Source organism: Arachis hypogaea, chromosome 6 (assembly GCF_003086295.3).
Source record: "Arachis hypogaea cultivar Tifrunner chromosome 6, arahy.Tifrunner.gnm2.J5K5, whole genome shotgun sequence".
NCBI lineage: Eukaryota > Viridiplantae > Streptophyta > Magnoliopsida > Fabales > Fabaceae > Arachis > Arachis hypogaea.
In genome coordinates this window covers 24,688,718-24,709,102 of record NC_092041.1, presented here as the reverse complement: position 1 = coordinate 24,709,102, position 20,385 = coordinate 24,688,718, and positions in this window count along the sequence as shown.

The window sequence follows — 20,385 nt, the reverse complement described above, 5'->3', positions numbered from 1 at the left end:
ACCGAACCAACACCTTTTCCAATTTTTGTTTCGCCCAGTTTGTTTCTGGTCTTGGCAAATGCATGTTTCATATACAGTGTCTAATACAACGACCAAACGGGAAAACAATTGTTTGCGTAGAAAATTTTTAAAATGCTGTCGTCAACATAACTAGGGGGAAGAAACGAGCGAGAAACGTAAAAGGTACCCTTATAAAAAGGTTAACAGTAACAAGTACGAGAAATAAAAAAAAAAAGAGAAATGAGGAAGAAGATTGGTGTAGTCGTATGAGTAATGCTAAAGCAATGCATAATAGGAGGGCACGTGTAGAATTGGGGGAAGATGGGTACTGGGCAGGTCTCGTCCCTTTCCTTGGTTTAAAGTAATTTCCGGATTCATCGGCTTTTGGCAGTGGCTTAGGATTAGGAGTGTGACCCAACTGGTACACCTGCAAACCCCAAACGTGAAGAGGGAAGACTGAGAGAGTGAGAGAGAGAGAGCATCATGTTCAGCTGTCATGTATTATGAGCCAGCATCAAAAAGCCTGACCCCTCTCACCACTGCACTGTACTTTCTAGTTTCTATATGTGAATAGTAAAAAGTTGATTATTCTGGCAGGGGCCACCAGTTACCCTCTTTTCCACTCTCTCATAAAGCAGATCACAAGAGAGACACAGACCTATCAAATCCGTACTAAGTTACTACTGGACTGACCCTATATATACATATCTCTGTCACTTTTAATGTTAGCAGTGGAGTGAGTCTCTCTCTCTCTCCAAATAAAGTCCAAACTTCAAGGCTGCCAATGAATGGGCTAATCTCATACTGTGACTTGGGGTTCGCTACTTCTCTTTGGTTTTTGTTTTCACCTTTGTTGGGCTCTATGCCTCTCTTCTATTACATGCAATGAGTGCACTATCTCTTCACTCATCTCTGAACCCTCTATTTGTTCGTTCATTCACTTCATCTATGCCATAGCAACACCATTACCTAGCTGCTCTCCTCCTTACACACCTTGTTTTTCTTTATATTTTTTACCTAAAAGCTACTTTGCTTGTTCTACTAAAATATTGCAATGCAATTTAGTATCACATACAGAGACCACTATAGGATAAAATAAAAAATATATATTTAAAAACTATGAGAAATAACATATCGAAATATCAAAAATATTATGTATATATAAATAATTAATTATTATATCAATCATTATTTATATATATTTATATATTTACATATTTTAATGTATATTTAGTATTTTAGTTTGTATTAGTTATGAATAATTGATTAGTAAATAAATTTTATATACACATAGCATAATTGTAAAAAAAATACATAGTAATTATTATTTAGTGTATTGTACATAGAATACTTTTGAATAATGAAAAGTAAAAAATATTATGTATATATTAAAAATCAATCACAAAATTAATCACTATGTATATGTCATAGATTACTTTATACATTTTTAATGTATATTTTATATTTTAATATATTTATATACAAATAATTAATTTTGTCTACATATAATATAATTGATAACGAGTAATATTACATAAACCTCATATTTGACATCTAAATTTAAAATTAAACAACATTTTTAAATTTATGTTTGTTTTTATTTCTAATATTTTGTAGTTGAAATTCTCAAAAAAAAAAAGTTCAAAAAAATAAAAGCAAAAAACAAAAGTGAAAGTCAATTATATATTACTACTATTTGTAAGATTTTTGAGAAAATAAGTATTAAATTGAAAAAGAAGAAAGTAGAATCCCACTATATATGGCATATATAGATAAATATTATACAATACGATGTGTCCACCAGTTTTCTATCTCCTTTCTAATGTGCCACATATATAGGATGAATCTGGCTAGCTAATTTAAAGTGTATAAATTCAAATATGATTTTTGCAGAAATTATCTTTTTGTCAATCGACAATTATAACCAATAAAACAAGTGATGAATAAATATTAAAAAAAAATTTAAGAAAAAATTAACTAACAACAATGTACGTTGTTACTAATAAATTATAATTTAAATAATATAATCTTTTTATACTCATCTAAAAAAATCGTCAATTCGAAACTCTTTATTTTTAATATTAAAAAAAAACAATGTATGATGCTATCTAAACGATATCGGTAAATAATTCTTAGCCAATCTGTGCATGCAGTGTACGCAATGAATGACCTCGAGATTTACAGTGTACAGTACAAAAAAATGTAAGATCACTGGATCAGGGTAGAAAGAAAAGGGCTGTAGCGTATATTTTTGGGTCAACTTTATTTGTCTTGTTTTATTATCCCATCATGCATAATATAGCAATGAGGGTTATTTAAGATTTTTTTTAATAAGTAAAATAAATACTAAAATTACATATACGAATTTATAGACATATGTTAAAAAATTTTATGTTTTTAAACCTTATTACTTATCTTGCTCTGAATATAAACATATCCCATCCTTAAGGATAGGATAAATAAAGAAAAATAAACATGTATCTAGTTTACCACAAAATAAGACACTACAATCATTTTTAAATGTATCTAGTCTATAACAAAGACAAAATATATGCATAATTATAATTATGTTGTCCTTAATAAGGACAAAATATGTGTAAAATCATTATTTTAAACAAAAAAACATATTACATACAACTACTCGTTTGAAGGAAGAGTATAAAACTATCATGTCAATTGGAAGAACTTGACTTTGCATAAAATAATTTTTCAAATTTTTTGCGGCTAGAATTCATCGAAAATTACAGTTCACTTCATATTAACAAGGTGGACCCAGATAAAGTATAAAAAAAATTCTTTAATAAAATATTATTTTTTATATAAGACAAAATAGTATTTTCTAAGAATGACATTTAATTATCAGGTCTAAATTTATTTGATAAGAAATTTTTACTGGTATTCTTTATTATTTTAGTTCATTAAAATATTTTAAAGATATTTTAGAGTTGAGATAATATATGATATCAATATCATTCATATTGATATAATTATCTATTTTATCTGATAGAGTAAAAATAAGTGATAAAATAATTACCACTTTTGATAATTATCTTCTAAAAATCAATCCTAACCACATAACCACTCATATATTCATCCCTCTTTTTTCATTCATTATTTACGAGGAGTTAATTCACCATGTGTTTATGTTAATAGCTTTCACAAGTTAGGAGTGCTTTTAAAAGCACATAAGGAAGAACTTTTTAAAGTTGGTTTGTACTTATCAAAATTAAAAAATCAAATATAACTTATACATTAATTAATATTTAAATTTAATTTTTACATTAATGTCTATTATAGTATTTTTAAATTTTAACAATTATTTTACTAAATACACTTGTTGTTGCTTATGCCTATCAAAAGCCATTTTTAATTTAATTTATTAAATACAGATGCTACAACTTTTAAAAGTTAGCTTTTATAACCTATTTTTAAAAAATAAAAATTTTACCAAACTAAATCTATGTTATCAAGATTACATCATGAGATACAAATTTTTCACTCTTCTCTTCTCAACTTCTACCCTCTCTCACTCTTTTAAAACAATCACATGTTGAAATCAGTTATCTTAGTTACCATAGAAGAAAAGATTAAGAAAAGAAAAGAAAAAAAGAAATTAAATTTTAACCGAGGTAATATCCAATTTGGTCCCTGAAATTTTCAACTCATTTCAGATTAGTCCTCCACTTTTTAAAATGACCAAATAAGTCCTCCACTCTCAGAATCGTGAATCTCCGTTGGTCCAAAAGTTAAAAGACGTTTTAACGGCGCTGAGGTGTACAGTTAAGTGCCAAGTTGGCACTTAACTGTACGCTGATGTGGACATACGATGAGTTCAACCCAAATTGGTGTCCCAAATTTGATTAAAACACCCAAATTGATCCATTCACACTTATAAAATTCTAACCCCCTAAATGTTCATCTTTGTTATTCGTCTCTACTCCTCTCCTCCTCGTTGTTGTTCATTTTTGTTCTTCGTCTCCACTCTTCTCTTCCTTGTTGTTGTTTATCTTGTGAAACTCTGAAAAGTCGCTCTTTTGGGTGAGGCATGATGGGCGGCGGTGATAGAAGTCAAAGAAGTTCAAGCAAGAACAATTCCAGTGGGAGAAACTACAGTAACCAGGAAATTCGAACCAGGGGTAAAAACGGTGTATTCTGCAATTGTGGGTTGCGTACGGTGATTAAGTACTCAGCGACACCAGAAAATTCAAGAAGACCTTTTCATAGGTGCCCCAACTATGAGGTAAAATTCTCTATTTAATAGAATTGTTAAGTTGATACGGGTTTAAAGAGATTATTTGGTGATTGTTAGTTTAATGTTTCTTTTTGGATTATTGTAGTTTGGAGTTCACTGTAATTTCTTTTGTTGGGCTGATGGATATGAAGATTGAAGAACAAGGTGTGGTTCTGGTTGCACAAGAAATTTTTAATGAACTCAATTGGAGAATAGAATCTTTAAAGAGTAGTGTTAGCACATTAAAGATACTGATGTTGCTGCTGTTGTGTATTGTAATAACTACTGGGATTGATTTTGGTATTTGGTTATTTTGGTTTTTAATTAAAAAATAGTATAGTGTGAGTGTGTTCATGATCAATTTGTAATGATTTATGATTATAAATGAATGAAGTTAAGTTTCTCTCAACTTTGTATCTCATTAACCTGGATATTAACCTGAATGAAGGATAATATAATGACAAAATAAAACTAATAAATACACATATTTAACTAAATCAACTTGTAGTATATCATTATAATTATAATAACCATGACAATGGTGTTGTCTTAACAAAATCACATAATAGTGTCAATTATGCAACAACATAGTCCAAAATATAAAATATAAATTAGGCCAAAAATTTATAGTTAGGGCCATACCACCATGAACAAACACTAACAAAATACAAGTTTATACTTAATCCATCACAACGCAAATTAAAAGCAACAATACCAAATTGTTCTGACTATCATAAAGTAATAACTAAAGTCTTCATGACATCATTAAGCTTTTTTTCTTGGTGCCTTAAATCCAGGTGTTGGAACAAACTTCAACAAAGCTTTCATCTTTTTAGATGTTCCTGCACTTGCTCCTTCCATTGTCTCCCTTAAAACCACATCAGCAACACCAACATTTGATTTTGGAGAACTGGCTGCATCAACAGATGGCCTGACAATTGAAAGTTTGTTCGCCTAGTTATCTTTCGCTTGGGCAACTGTCGATCATAACAACAGGAATCAACTACAATGCTAATATTTACAACATTAATAGTATTACTCAATAAAATTGTTCAAATTATGGCTTGTAAATAATTTTAGTAACATAAATTACCTTAGCAACACCTTGAGTAACAACACCTTGAACAACAATATCTTGAGCAGCAGCAACATCTTCTACAACAGTACCTTGTTGGGCACTAGCTTCATCACCAACTTGATTATCAACTTGAGCATTTTGTGGAGTTTCTTCACCAGCTTCATCATTAGCTTGTTCTGCAGCTGTTGCTGCCTCCTTTGCCTTTAGCTTTTTTGCAACTTTGCACCTCCTTGTAGTGTGACCAACATCGCCACAAGTTTCACAAATGAACTTGCCATATTGCCTCTTTAATTTTGTGGACTTTCTCTCTTGACTGCCTCCAACAGGGGCCTTGACAAACAGGTTCTATCGGTAAAAAAATTCACAAATATAATCACGTTGTAAGTATAGTTCCTAAACCAACAGAGAATTTTTCGTACAAAAGTTTTGTTTGTCACTTAAGCAAACCCAATAAAAATAAATAACCAAAGTATTCAAACATCGGGTCGTCTTCTCAAGGAATTGCAGGGAAGTATGATTTATTATTGGTTATGAAAAAAGATATATTTTATTTTGGGTTTTTTGAAATAAGAAACAAGTAATTTAAATGACAAGAAAAATAAATTAATAATTAAGAAAATTCTTGGCAAGGTATGAAAATTAGAAGTCCTATCCTAGTTATCCTTATCAATTGTGATGAGAATTGCTCGTTGCTCTCACTTAGTCAACCTCTAACTATGAAGGTAAGTCAAGTAGATAAATCAATATGAATCCTCAAGTCCTAGTCAATTCCCAAAGAAAGACTAGAGTTAGTGGAATTCAAGTCAATTAGCAACTTTCAATTATCAATCAACAAAAGAGTTTGATAACTCAAGAGTCTCTAGTTACTCAACCAAAGCCAAGAATATAGAAAGATAAATAAAAATCATATATCTGAAATACCTCAAATTGAATTAATAAAAGAAATCAAATATAACATGGAAAAGTTCATAAATTAAATTGGGAAAATAAATAAAAGGAACATTGAACCTGAAAATTGAGAAGTAGAAATCCTAATCCTAAAAGAAATCCTAAATCCTAAAACCTAAGAGAGAGGAGAGAGCCTCTCTCTCTAAAAACTACATCTAAACCTAAAAATTGTGAATAATGAATGTTGTGTCCTTGTTGTATCATGAATGGATGCATTCCCCCACTTTATAGCATCTAATTTGTGTTTTCTGAACCGAAAATTGGGTCAAAATAGCCCAGAAATCGCCCCCAGCGTTTTCTGGTACGTACAGGTCGCTGCAAAGTCACGCGGAAGTGTCGTCCACGCGTTCGCGCGGATTGGGTTTTTGCCAGGTCATGCGTCCGCGTAATCCACGCGTTCGCGTTGCCTGGCTTCGAGGCAGCTGTGGCAAATTATATATCATTACGAAGCCCCAGCTGTTAGCTTTCCAACGCAACTAGAACCGCATCATTTGAACCTTTGTAGCTCAAGTTATGGTCGATTTAGTACCAAGAGGTCAGGTTGGACAGCTTTAGCAGTTCCTTCAGTTTCTTGTATTCCTTCCACTTTTGCATGCTTCTTTTCCATCCTTTAAGCCATTCCTGCCCTGTAATCTCTGAAATCACTTAACACACATATCACAGCATCGAATGGTATAAAGGAAGGATTACAATTAATAAAATTAAGGTCAAAGAAATATGTTTTCAATCATAGCACAAAATCAGGAAGGAAAATGCAAAACATGCAATTTCTATGAATAAGCGTGAGAATAATGGATGAAAAATCACTCAATTTAGCACAATATAAACCATGAAATAGTGGTTTATCAACCTCCCCACACTTAAACATTAGCATGTCCTCATGCTAAGCTCAAGAGAACTAAAAGAGTGAAGGGAAATGGTAGAATGTATGAAATGCAACCTATCTATATGAATGCAACTACATGCAAAAATGATTATACCTACTTGGTGAAAAGTAAATAAATCTTTCAAGAACAAATATGAACTGGATTTCACTAATTCAAATCACAAAATAAAGTATAAGTAAACTTGCAGAAGAAAATAGCTCATGAAAGCCGGGAACAAAGAATTGAGCATCGAACCCTCACTGGAAGTGTATACACTCTAATTACTCAAGTGTTTGAGGTTCGACTCGCTCAATTCTCAACTAACCTTGCTTTCTAAGTCTTGCTTTTTTCTACCAATCAACACAAATTTGATGCACAAATACACATATCAAGAGGTCTTTTAAGGGTTGTAATGGGGTTAGGGTCAATGTAGGATTGTATTTGGTCAAGTGGACTAAAATTTGAATCCTCAATTAATCTAAACTTTCCACCTAGCTTAAGACAATCCATGTAATCACAATACAAAACCTAACTATCCATTAACCATATTTTCCACATATTCATGCATCCTGATTTGAGTACAGTACATATGCATTGCTATCACCATTTACTTTGGGGGCATTTTGTCCCCTTTTTATTATTTGCTCTTTTTTCTTTTCTTTTTATCTTTTTCTTCCTCTTTTTGTATTTATTTATTTTTTTTCTAATTTTCTCAATGCATATGTTAAATTATTGAATGCATGAATATGTCCTAAATATTTCTTTCACATTTTCATAAAGATATATAACACCCAATTCTTTAACCAAACGTTTCTAAACCCACTTTTCCCCACACTTAATTCATGAGCACTCTCACTAGTCTAAGCTAACCAAGGATTCAAATTAAGGACATTATTGTTTTTCGCTTAGAGTTAGTGATGAGTTAAAGTAAAGAACAAAGGGGGTATAATAGGCTCAAAATTGATTTGCAAGGGATAATGAAAGGGTAAGGCCATATGGGTATGTAAGTTTAGTGAAACAAAGGCCTCAATCATATAAGTGCATGCATACATCAAACAATGGAAATATAGAATTAAGCAAGACAAAGATCATAATTTTAGAGAGAACAACACACACCAAAAATAAAATATTGGTTGATAAAATACAACCAATCAAATAAGCTCAAAATCTCACAGGTTTTGTGTGTTCGAGCTCTAAACCATGTTCCAAAATAATATTTCTTCAAACAAGTTCAATAAAAATTTTAATTCAAATTAGTGGAATGCTATAAAAAGTTTCTTGAAAAAGAAAATATTACTTCAACCAAGTGGTAAAATATGCACAAAATCAAGCAAACATGCAATCAAACATGCAAATGCAACAATGAACTAACAAAGAAAAAATAAAAATTGGTGTTGAGAAGAAAGTGACTAACCCACGGAGATCGGTATCGACCTCCCCACACTTAAAGATTGCACCGTCCTCGGTGCATGCTAAGATGTGCAAGTGGAAGGGTTGTGAGTTACAACTGCTGCTCTTTCTCTAAAGAATGTGCAGATGGACTTGTTTGTTGTCCCATTGAAAAGCTTTTCCTTTCCCTTCTCGGTGGCCAGCCTGAAAGAAGAGGAAAAGGAGGAAAAGTAACCCAGAAGCAAAGATAAAAACAAATAAAATATGGGTGGGTTTATGCCGAATAATGAGGGTCTCAAACACATGGTAGCTACAACATGCAAGTGGAAAAATAGTAGAAGCAAAGGGCATATCAATAGTGCAAAAAGTGCAATAATGGGGGAGAGAGTGTGGGTAATGAAAGACAATATAGGTGCATGTCAATACAAAAGGATTACAAATATTATAAGGGATTAGCATTGACTTAAATAATATTACCCAACAGTGTAAACCAAGTCATGAAATACCAGAATAATTCAAGAAAAGATGCAACAGTTGAATAAGAGAATTTTAACACCAATGGAAAAATAATAAATTTAGAAAGAAAATAAAAATATGCACAAAATTAAAATACAATGAATAAAATATACAAATAAATTAAGTAAAATAGAATTGAAGTGAAGAGGGATGAGAAGTTAAAGAGATAAAGTAAGAAAGAAAGAAGAAAGAAGAAAAGATAGAAGAAATTAGGATTAGAAAAGAAAAGATAAGATAAGTGGTGCTGATCTGGATAAGTTGTGCGGCGCAGGGGACGCGGACGCGTGAGTGACGCGGTTGCGTGGTGTGCGATAAGGTCAGGTGACGCAGACGCGTGGGTCACGCGATCGCGTGGCCTGATTTGTGTGATTGGCGTGAATGCAGCCTCGCATTTGCGTAACTCTCTGTTTCAAACTCATTTTGCCAAAAATCTGGGAGACGCAGTCGCGTGGGTGACGCGATCGCATGAATGAACATATTTTGAAAATGATGCGGACGCATGGAGCACGCATTCGTGTGGTAGGACTTGTGCTTCTAGCATGGTTCCAGCCCCACTCCATCACAACTTGTTGCCATACACCCATTTTCGTCGATTTCGCGGGGTCACGCATGCGCGTGGGTGACGCGCATGCGTGGATGGCTAGATTCGCAAACGACGCGGACGCGTCAGGGACGTGTTCGCGTGGGCGTGTTAGTGCCTAGGGCACGCCTCCAGCCATGCTCCCGCGTGACTTTCTGTTCAATTCCCTTTTATCGCTAATTCTCCTTTGACGCGGACGCGTCAGCGACGCTGGCGCGTCTCGTGCTTCCCCTTTTTTTTATTATGCAGTATGCAAAATGCAAAATGCAAAATGCATATGACTATGCAGAAATTTATGAATGACCACTAATAAAAATGAAAATAAAATAGAATAAAACTAAGAATAAAAAGGAAAGAATATACCATGGTGGGTTGTCTCCCACCTAGCACTTTTAGTTAAAGTCCTTAAGTTGGACATTTGGTGAGCTCCTTGTCATGGTGGCTTGTGCTTGAACTTGTCTTGAAACTTCCACCAATGCTTGGACTTCCAATAAGCTCTAACATCTCCAAGTGAATTCACCAAGCCTTGATGAGGTCCTTCACAAGCTTCGAGCTCCCAAAGTTGATCCTCTTGTATGCCGGGATCCCAAATCTTGATTTTGCACCCGTCTTCTTGTGGGTCACCATTGTGCCTTCCGGGTGGCTCGCAATTTGAATTCTCACAGAGACATCCAAACAACTTGCTAGACCCATTCAATTGAGCTTTACACCAAACCTTACATTTCAACTTGGAGCATACAACCATGTTGAACCTTGCTTGACAACTCCAACCACTAACCATCTTCCTTTTACTCTTAATACCACAAAGAGCTCTAAGCTGACCATCTGTCTCAAGTAAAGCATATTCAAGTGAGCTAATTAAGCTTAGAGATGAGAGATTTACCCACTTGAATGAAGGAATGGATGGTGACGGCTTTGGGAGAGGTGTTTCTAATGATCTTACAAGCTCCACTCCCTTGTGCTATTTTTTGACAACTTCCACCTCTTTGCAAGCTTCTTCAATACCAACCTTTTCTTTTTGGTAGCTTTCTTCCAATTTGATCTCTTCTTCATTGTTCACCAAGAGCATAGGAGGTTGTGCTTCTTTTTCTTTAATCTCCATGTCAAGTCCAATGGGGGGAGGATTCAATTGTAGATAAGAATTCATCAATGATTGAATCCATCTCTTGATCATCCCCTTCAAAGTCTTCAACTATGATATGCCTTGGAGGTTGTACACCCTCCTCAACATCAATTTCAAACGTCTTTGAAGGAGGCTCTATAACTTGACTTTCCCATGGAGGTTCAGCATCTCCTAAGTCTTCAACCAATTCGACTTCTTCTTGGATAATTTTGGCTTCCTCCAATTGTTCCAGTACAAGTCATGCTTCTTACTATCCATTGGAGTTTCTAGTATCTCATTCATGCTACGTTCTTTGTTAGATTGCCCACATGAAGCCATGGAGGTTCCTTGAGTATCCGAACGTCAGGAAGGTAATTGATTTATCGCTTGATCCAGTTGGCAAAGGGTTGCATGAGGTTTTTCTACTGTTTCTTTGAGACGCTCCCTTGATTCTTGGGTTGATGGATATGGACATGGTGTATATTGAGGTGGTGGTTCTTGAGAGTAATTGGGTTGGAATTGGAGTGGCTTTATGTATGGTTCATACGGTTCATAGGGTGGTTGGTATGGTGGATATGGGTTAGGATCATATGGAGGTGGTTGGTTGTAGGGGGCTTGTGAGTATAGTGGTTCAAACCTATGCTGAGGAGGGGGTTCATAGGCGTATGGTGGTGGTTGTTGATAATCAAAAGAGTGCTCACCATAGCCGTCATCTTGGTATACACCTCGGAATGGCTCTTGACCATAGTATGTTGGTGGGGGTTGTTGCCAAGAGGGTTGATCAAATCCTTGTGGCTCCTTCCATCTTTGGTTGTCCCATCCTTGATGCATGCTCTCATTGTAATCTCCTCTCCCTACAACATAATTGTAACCATATTCATAGCCAAAGTTGTGAGAGTTCATGGTAGCTAAATGAAATAAAAACTAATAAAAATTAATGAAAATAAACTAAGAAAAATATTTACAATAACCAATAATAAGAAAACAAACAAGAAAAATATTTACAATAACCAATAATAAGGCACACGTTTGCAATTCCCCGGCAACGGCGCCATTTTGACGAACGGGTTTCTATCGGTAAAGAAATTCACAAATATAATAGCATTGTAAGTATAGTTCCTAAACCAACAGAGAATACTTTCGTACAAAAGTTTTGTTTGTTATTTAAGCAAACCCAATAAAAATAAATAACTAAAGTATTTAAACCTCGAGTCGTCTTCTCAAGAAATTGCAGGGAAGTATGATTTATTATTGGTTATGAAAAAAGATATATTTTATTTGGGGTTTTTTGAAATAAGGAACAAGTAATTTAAGTGACAAGAAAAATAAATTAATAATTAAGAAAACTCTTGGCAAGATATGAAAATTAGAAGTCCTATCCTAGTTATCCTTATCAATTGTGATGAGAATTGCTCGCTGCTCCCACTTAGTCAACCTCTAACTTTGAAGGTAAGTCAAGTGGATAAATCAATATGAATCCTCAAGTCCTAGTCAATTCCCAAAGAAAGACTAGAGTTAGTGGAATTCAAGTCAATTAGCAACTTCCAATTATCAACCAACAAAAGAGTTTGATAACTCAAGAGTGTTTAGTTACTCAACGAAAGCCAAGAATATAGAAAGCTAAATAAAAATCATATATCTGAAATATCTCAAATTGCATTAATAAAAGAAATCAAATCTAACATGGAAAAGTTCATAAATTAAATTGGGAAAATAAATAAAAGGAACATTGAACCTGGAAATTGAGAAGTAGAAATTCTAATCCTAAAAGAAATCCTAAATCCTAAAACCTAAGAGAGAGAAGAGAGCATCTCTCTCTAAAAACTACATCTAAACCTAAAAATTGTGAATAATGAATGTTGTGTCCTTGTTGTATCATGAATGGATGCATTCTCCCACTTTATAGCCTCTAATATGTGTTTTTTGGGCCAAAAACTAGGTCACAAATAGCCTAGAAATCGCCCTCAACATTTTCTGGTACGTACAGGTCGCTATAAAGTCACACGGAAGCGTCATCCACGCATTCGCGCGGATTGGATTTTTGCCAGGTCACGCGTCCGCGTGATCCATGCATTCGAGTCACCTGGCTTCAAGACAGCTATGGGAAATTATATATCGTTGTGAAGCCCCGGATGTTAACTTTTCAACGCAACTAAAACTGCATCATTTCGACCTCTGTAGCTCAAGTTATAGTCGATTTAGTACCAAGAGGTCAGGCTGGACAGCTTTAGCAGTTCCTTCAGTTTCTTGTATTCCTTCCACTTTTGCATGCTTCTTTTCCATCCTCTAAGCCATTCCTGCCCTGTAATCTCTGAAATCACTTAACACACATATCACGGCATCGAATGGTATGAAGAAAGGATTAAAATTAATAAAATTAAGGTTAAAGAAACATGTTTTTAATCATAGCACAAAATCAGGAAGAAAAATGCAAAACATGCGATTTCTATGAATAAGCGTGAAAATAATGGATGAAAAATCACTCAATTTAGCACAATATAAATCATAAAATAGTGGTTTATCAGGCCTCATGTGCATCCTTCTTTCTTGCATAGAGCTTTGGTCTCCCACGTGGTTTTGGTCTTGCCGAGGGTAAGCAGTGAGAGTACTCAGACTTGTCCCACATCTCTTCTCCTCTTACTGGGTTGATATGAAACTCATATGTCTTATTGTAAGATCCCATTGTCAACCATGAACAAAGTTCTCAGGCCGATCATTCATACATGCAATAGCTGCGATGGCATGACGACAAGGTAATCCTAAAAGAAAGATAATTAAGTGAATATGTTGCAGTATTTAGAAAAATAAATTCAAAAAATCTACATGTCTATTACCTGATAGCTGCCAAGACCTGCAACTGCATGTGTGATTTCCCAAATTAACAACCACGTTGTGAGGCTCACCATGAACTTTAAACATGACTCCCAGACCATATAGGTGTTTGGTATTTACTGAAATATCTCTCCTTTGCAAGCCTACTTTGTTGTATAGGAGGTAAATGTCCAATATGACTGGCTAGCTTGAGTTTGTTTCTGGCCATGCTTGTCATGGCAATCCTCCTAACTTCCTCTAGTAGTGTAAGTATTGGCTTTGATCTATATGGCTTGGTGGCTGAGTTGAAGACTTCACACATGTTGTTGCATACATTGTCATTCTTTGGGGTGTCTTTGTAGTTTGCTCTGGTCCAAGATTGTCTAGGAATATTGTCCAGATACTCCCATACCATCACATTAATAGTCTTAAGGGTTTGCATGTTTTTATTAAACTCAAGAACTATCTGTGCTCTAACACATGTCCGCAATAATGATTTCAGGTGCTTGTCCTTCCATCGCTTTTGGAAGTTATGCCACAAGTGCCATGCACAAAATCTATGATGCACATTGGGCATAACCTCTTGTAGTGCCAGTATGAGTCTCTGTAATTCACAAGTGGCAATAGTAACAGTTCAGAATGGCCATGAGAATGGTACCAGTTCAGAATTCACAAGTGTCTAATGCTTAAAATATATCCTGACTATACATTCATTAAATCCAAATAGTCCCTAACAGAACCATCATTAAATCTAAACAGTCCAATATATCATATATCGTGCATCTATATAGTACATTATACGTACTTTTTGCATGTCACTCATGAAACACCAATTATGCTCCTGATAGGAACCAATGTCTTCATGCAAAAGTTCCAAGAACCACTTCCAAGTTGTTGTGTTCTCAACAGGAACAATAGCCCATACTATGGGGTAGATGTGATTGTTTGCATCTTGTCCCACGGTACACATCAGCCATCCTCCATAAAAAGTCTTTAAAAACGCTGCATCCAAACCAATCAAGGGTCTACATCCATGCACAAACCCTTGCTTATAATCTTGAAGACATACATAGAAATTCTGAAAGATAGGGTCTCCCTCAGGTTGTGTATTTACACCTAGTTTCACAGTAGATCCTAGATTTGACCTCAACAACTCCTCTGCCTAATCCCTAAGCTTGGCATACTGGGCTGCTTCATCACCTCTCATAATTTTCCTAGCATCTCCTAAAGATCTTGTAATGTTCGTTCTAGACAATTGAACTCCAATTTTTCTCTTGAAATAGTCAAATACCTCACAATGCCTAAAAGTAGGTTACTTTCTTACTTTTTTTATTAGGATTTCAGTAACCCACTTCCTAGTTGCACACCTATTTTTGTTTTTCTCTTACAAGTATGGTCATCATTAAATGTCTTAATCTGCCAGCATACATGCCTTTTGTTATAAGAACAATAGACTAACCAAGGACACTCTTCATTTTTACAAACAACTCTAGCTCTAGTAGTGTCATTCTTTGAATATCTTACTCCTCTTCCCTTTTGTAAAGTATAGTTTGTAACAGCCTTCTTAAAAGCTTTCCTAGTTGTAAATTTCATCCCTAATTCTAATCTGACATGGCCAAACTTGGCAGCATCATTGAAAATTAGATTTACAACCAGGTCTGCCTCGTCATCAGAATTTGGTGGAGTCCTCAACTCATCTGACTTCCAAGAGTTATCCAAAAATGAACCTGCTTATCAAATTACACTAAACTAAATAAATAACTCTAAACAAATAGGCTTTAGCAAACCATAGATTACATTAAACTAAACTACATAAATACAATAAATAAGTCCAAACAAATATGATTTAGCAAAAGAACATAGAGTACACTACACTAAAAAAATAAAATGACTCCAAACAAATATGTTTTAACAAATCAAAGATTACATTAAACTAAACTACATAAATACAATAAATAAATCTAAACAAATATAATTTAGCAAAAGAACATGGAGTTCACTAAACTAAAAAAATAAAATGACTCTAAACAAATATGCTTTAAACAACCAAAGATTACATTAAACTAAAATAAATAAATACAATAAATAAGTCCAAAAAATATGATTTAGCAAAAGAACATAGAGTACATTAAGCTAAATCAATAAAATGACTCCAAACAAATATGCTTTAATCAACCAAAGATTATATTAAACTAAACTACATAAATACAGTAAATAAGTCCAAAAAAATATGATTTATCAAAAGAACATAGAATACACTAAACTAAATAAATAAAATGACTCCAAATAAATATGCTTTAAACACCCAAGATTACACTAAACTAAACTAAATAAATACAATAAATAAGTCCAAAAAATATGATTTAGCAAAAGAACATGGAGTACAATAAACTAAATAAATAAAATGACTCCAAATAAATATGCTTTAGCAAACCATAGATTGTATTAAACTAAACTAAATAAAATACAAAAAATAAATATAAGTAAATATGATTTACTAAAATAATATAAAGTACAACTAAATAAATTACCAAGACTCTGTTTATTCGATTCATATCCTCCATCCTTCTCAAAGTTCGAGTCATCATGGGGGATTAACTCTTCTTCTTGTACAACTTTTTCTTTTTTCTTGTTTAAAGTACTGGCAGCTTGCTTCTTCCTTTTATTAGATGTTTCTATTTCAGATTCAGTGCTAGATTTTGAAAATTTAGGTGGCAGATATGGCATGTAAAGGTTATCTTCTGCAGATTCATATGAATCGGATGATTCACCATCAACCCCAATGATTAGCGTTCGAGGTGTCTTCTTGCTAGTAGATCTTATCACAGGTTTTTTAGGTGACTTTGTTGAAGTGTTAAATTTGAAGCCACCAAATTTTTTTGTTGGTTTGGTGGTAGAATTTTTTTGAATAGTTTGTGTAGTTTTTATATTTGTTTTTCTCTGAGTTGAGAGAATGGGTGTAATCGGATTTGGTTGAGACAATGGTTTAGTGCTGATGAATTTTTTTTTCAGAAGCAATGGGATTCGGCTGTGACAAGGGCATGCTAATAGTGGGTTGTGGTGTGGGCTTGGGTGTGGGTTGCAGTGTGGGTTGCGGTATGGGATTGGGTGTGGGCTGTGGTATGGGCTGTGATGTGGGCTGTGGTGTGGGTTGGAGTGTTGGAGTCTCTTGCTCAGTAGGGGCACACAATTGACTTAGAATTATGTTAGTTTCCTTAACACAATTATGTTACTCTAAGTCATTCTTGTCACCTCCTCCACCAACACATCCATCATCATCAGACAGTTCCATATAATCTATAAACTCAGGGATAGAGGGACCATGTTCAAAATAGATATGGATGACGTTACCATGTTGGCGGCAGAGACTAACCATATCCCTTAAATCCTGGTCCAGATTCAACTTCCTCAAATCGTACTCTAAACCATCTTTTGGGTCCAAGTACCAGCAAGCATTAACTTTATCATAGCCCAACTCCTTGTAGTAACCAGTTATGGTAAAAACATCCAGGTAATCTGCATCAGCTTTAAGCCATTCATCAGTGCGACTTGATGTGTATACAAATCTGCCATCAGAAACTTAGGTCTCGAACCTCCCTCCATGGTGGAAAATAAGCCTCAGCCGATCACTTATCTGAAAAAATACAGCAACATATACCAGAATTCACCATTACATCAATTTCTAATTTTCAAAAAATGTTAAACAATCACATGCTAACAAACCATTAACTAACAAACTGTTAACTACACACTATTACATACATTTAACTTTGCAAGATAGAATATCACCACAAAAAATTATCACTATGGCTAAAACAGAAACCCTAAACCCTAGAACACAACCACCAAAAAATAAATAACATAAAGTACATTCAAAAAAGTTAAATGCAAGTAACAGAATCACAACATATCATGTTAATCACCCAACTAATATCAACAAAGTGAAAAAAATAAAATAAGAAAACCTAAATTCTTACTGTTCACCGTAGAAAATGTTTGAGGCGGATGATGTTGACAGAGATGAAGAATTATGCTAATCAAATGAGGGAACAACGGACAACTGCTGGTGAGCCACGACAACGCTGACTTGAGGAAGATGAAGAGGTGATGAAGGTGATAAGAACGTATTACTATTTTTTGTGGGAAGGTAAAGAGGGGGACCATTTGGGAGCTTTTTAATTGGGAAGAATAGATTATGGGGGCAAACTAAACAATGTCGTTTAGTTAACTGTACACCTCAGTACCGTTAAAACGTCTCTTAACTTTTGGACCAACGGGGATTCACGATTCTGAGAGTGGAGGACTTATTTGGTCATTTTAAAAAGTGGAGGACTAATCTGAAGCGAGTTGGGAATTTCAGGGACCAAATTGGGTATTACCTTAATTTTAACCTTATCTTTCTTTTTCTTTCCAACTTTGAAAGCATACTTCTTTTACCAAGTTGTTTTTAACTCTGCACCACAAAATAACACCAAATTACTAAGAGTGAGAGGGAAAAAATAAATAAAAAGAAAAAAAGAGAGTGCACAAGCTTTGAAAGAAAGAAAAGAGAGAATAAACACTCACACTACTCACATAATTTTCTCTTTTATTTTCAAGAGCGCAACTTCTCTTCTCAAGAAATTAAGTGGCTGATAGGCAAAATTGTGATTTACACTTTTCATAACTTGAACAATTTTTGATAATGGCTCCAAAAACTTGGTGCACACTACTATGGTTCACTCACATTCTTCACAACTTCGCACAACTAACCAGCAAGTGCACTGGGTCGTCCAAGTAATAAACCTTACGTGAGTAAGGGTCGATCCCACAGAGATTGTTGGTATGAAGCAAGTTACGGTCATCTTGTAAATCTCAGTTAGGCGGATTAATAAATGGTTATGGAGTTTTCGAAATTAATAATAAATAAAGCATAAAATAAAGATAAAGATACTTATGTAATTCATTGGTAGGAATTTCAGACAAGTGTATGGAGATGCTTTGTCCCTGTTGAATCTCTGCTTTCCTACTGCCTTCCTTCAATCCTTCATACTCCTTTCCATGGCAAGCTGTATGTAAGGCATCACCATTGTCAATGGCTACATCCCATCCTCTCAGTGAAAATGGTCCAAATGCTCTTGTCACAGCACGGCTAATCATTAGTCGGTTCTCGATCACGTCGGAATAGAATCCATTAATTCTTTTGCGTCTATCACCACGCCCAACAATCGCGAGTTTGAAGCTCGTCACAGTCATTCAATCCCTGAATCCTACTCGGAATACCACAGACAAGGTTTAGACTTTCCGAATTCTCAAGAATGGCCGCGAATAATTCTAGCTTATACCACGAATATTTTGATTAAGGAATCCAAGAGATATTCGTTCGGTCTAAAGTAGAACGGAAGTGGTTGTCAATCACGTGTTCATAGGTGAGCGAAAAGGAGTTAGTTAACGAGTTTGGGATGTGGTTTCAACGTTTTGAGGTAGGGGCGCTTTCCAAAAACTATATTTTTATATATTGGAATTATTACATATGGATACTGATGTGAGACAATGTATTTGGTGATTGTATAAGCCTTATGTGATGTTGATTCTCCTGGATGAATGTAATTATATGTTTGAATGGATTATTATTTGGTTTTGATGAATGGGTTGTTGTGCGGCTTTGTGGAACAAAACGCTTTTGAAGTTGATTCCCTTAAAGCTTTGAGATCGAGTTTAATCCTTTGGAAATTGATTTGAGTTGTAGGATTTTCTTAAGAAGGTGAAAAATAGAATACACTCTTGAATTCAACCTGTCTTGCTTTAAATGATATGGTTTTTGATAAATGGTTATTACTGAGCCGTTTCTTGAAACTTTAGAAATGAGTTTATTCGGATGATAATAATTTGATTTTTGAAACGGTTTTCTTGAAATATGGAATTGAGATGACTATTGGATTTCGGCTTGCCTTTGAACTGATTTTGGATTTTGAGCTGTTGAAAAGGATTGTAGAATGGTTTTGTTGGGACCCAAATTGGGTGGCAAAGACCAAGTTTTAGGAGAGGTGCTGCCAAAATTTCTATAAAAATCCGAGTCTTTATTGAAATGTTGTTTGAAAGAATGATGAGTTAAAGACTTCTACTATTTTATTTGAATTATCAAGAAAATGATGATTCATGCTTTTGAAACGAATTGTTAAAGAGGAAATTGTGATTTAGTCTTTCTTCTTAAGAAAGGCATTGTATCACTTTCAGGAGAAAGTTATTTAGATGAAACTCATGTTTTAAAGCTGCTTTAAATGTGACAAGGGTAATGCCTTTGAATTTGACTTGAGGGTTTCAATTAGAGGAGTTTTAATGACTTTAAAAGAACCTGAATGTCTATTGACAAGTTTCATTTTGAAATGTTTTGGGAAAGGTTTTAAGTACTCTTTGAGTTTTGAGTTTTTGCAAGACTAAAACAATCTTTGAGCAGTTGAAACACTTTAGAATTTTCCCATGGGGGTTGAAGCTGGTTTTTGTTTAAGTAAAGGAAATGGCTTTGAAAAGAGTAATTGATTACGTGACTCGGTTTGGCTTAGATCCTATTTTTATTACTCAAATCAGAAAGCCAAGGTTTTAATGATTTTAAATGAATTTGGCGAATTGAGTTATGTTATTCTTCCCTAAAAACTTGAGACTCTGCCGAGAAACTTTTATTATAAAATTTCATTATTGGATGGATGATTTTGAATATTTCAAAATAAATCTTTAACTTGCCATGGTTATGGAAGTTTTAGAAAGAGGATGCCGAGAGTAGCATTGTTTTCAAAGGGGAATTTACCTTGAGAAAAAGTGGCTTATGAGTCTGAGATGATTTGAGAAATAAGATCTTTAAAGCCAAGGCTGAAAAGAGTTAAAACT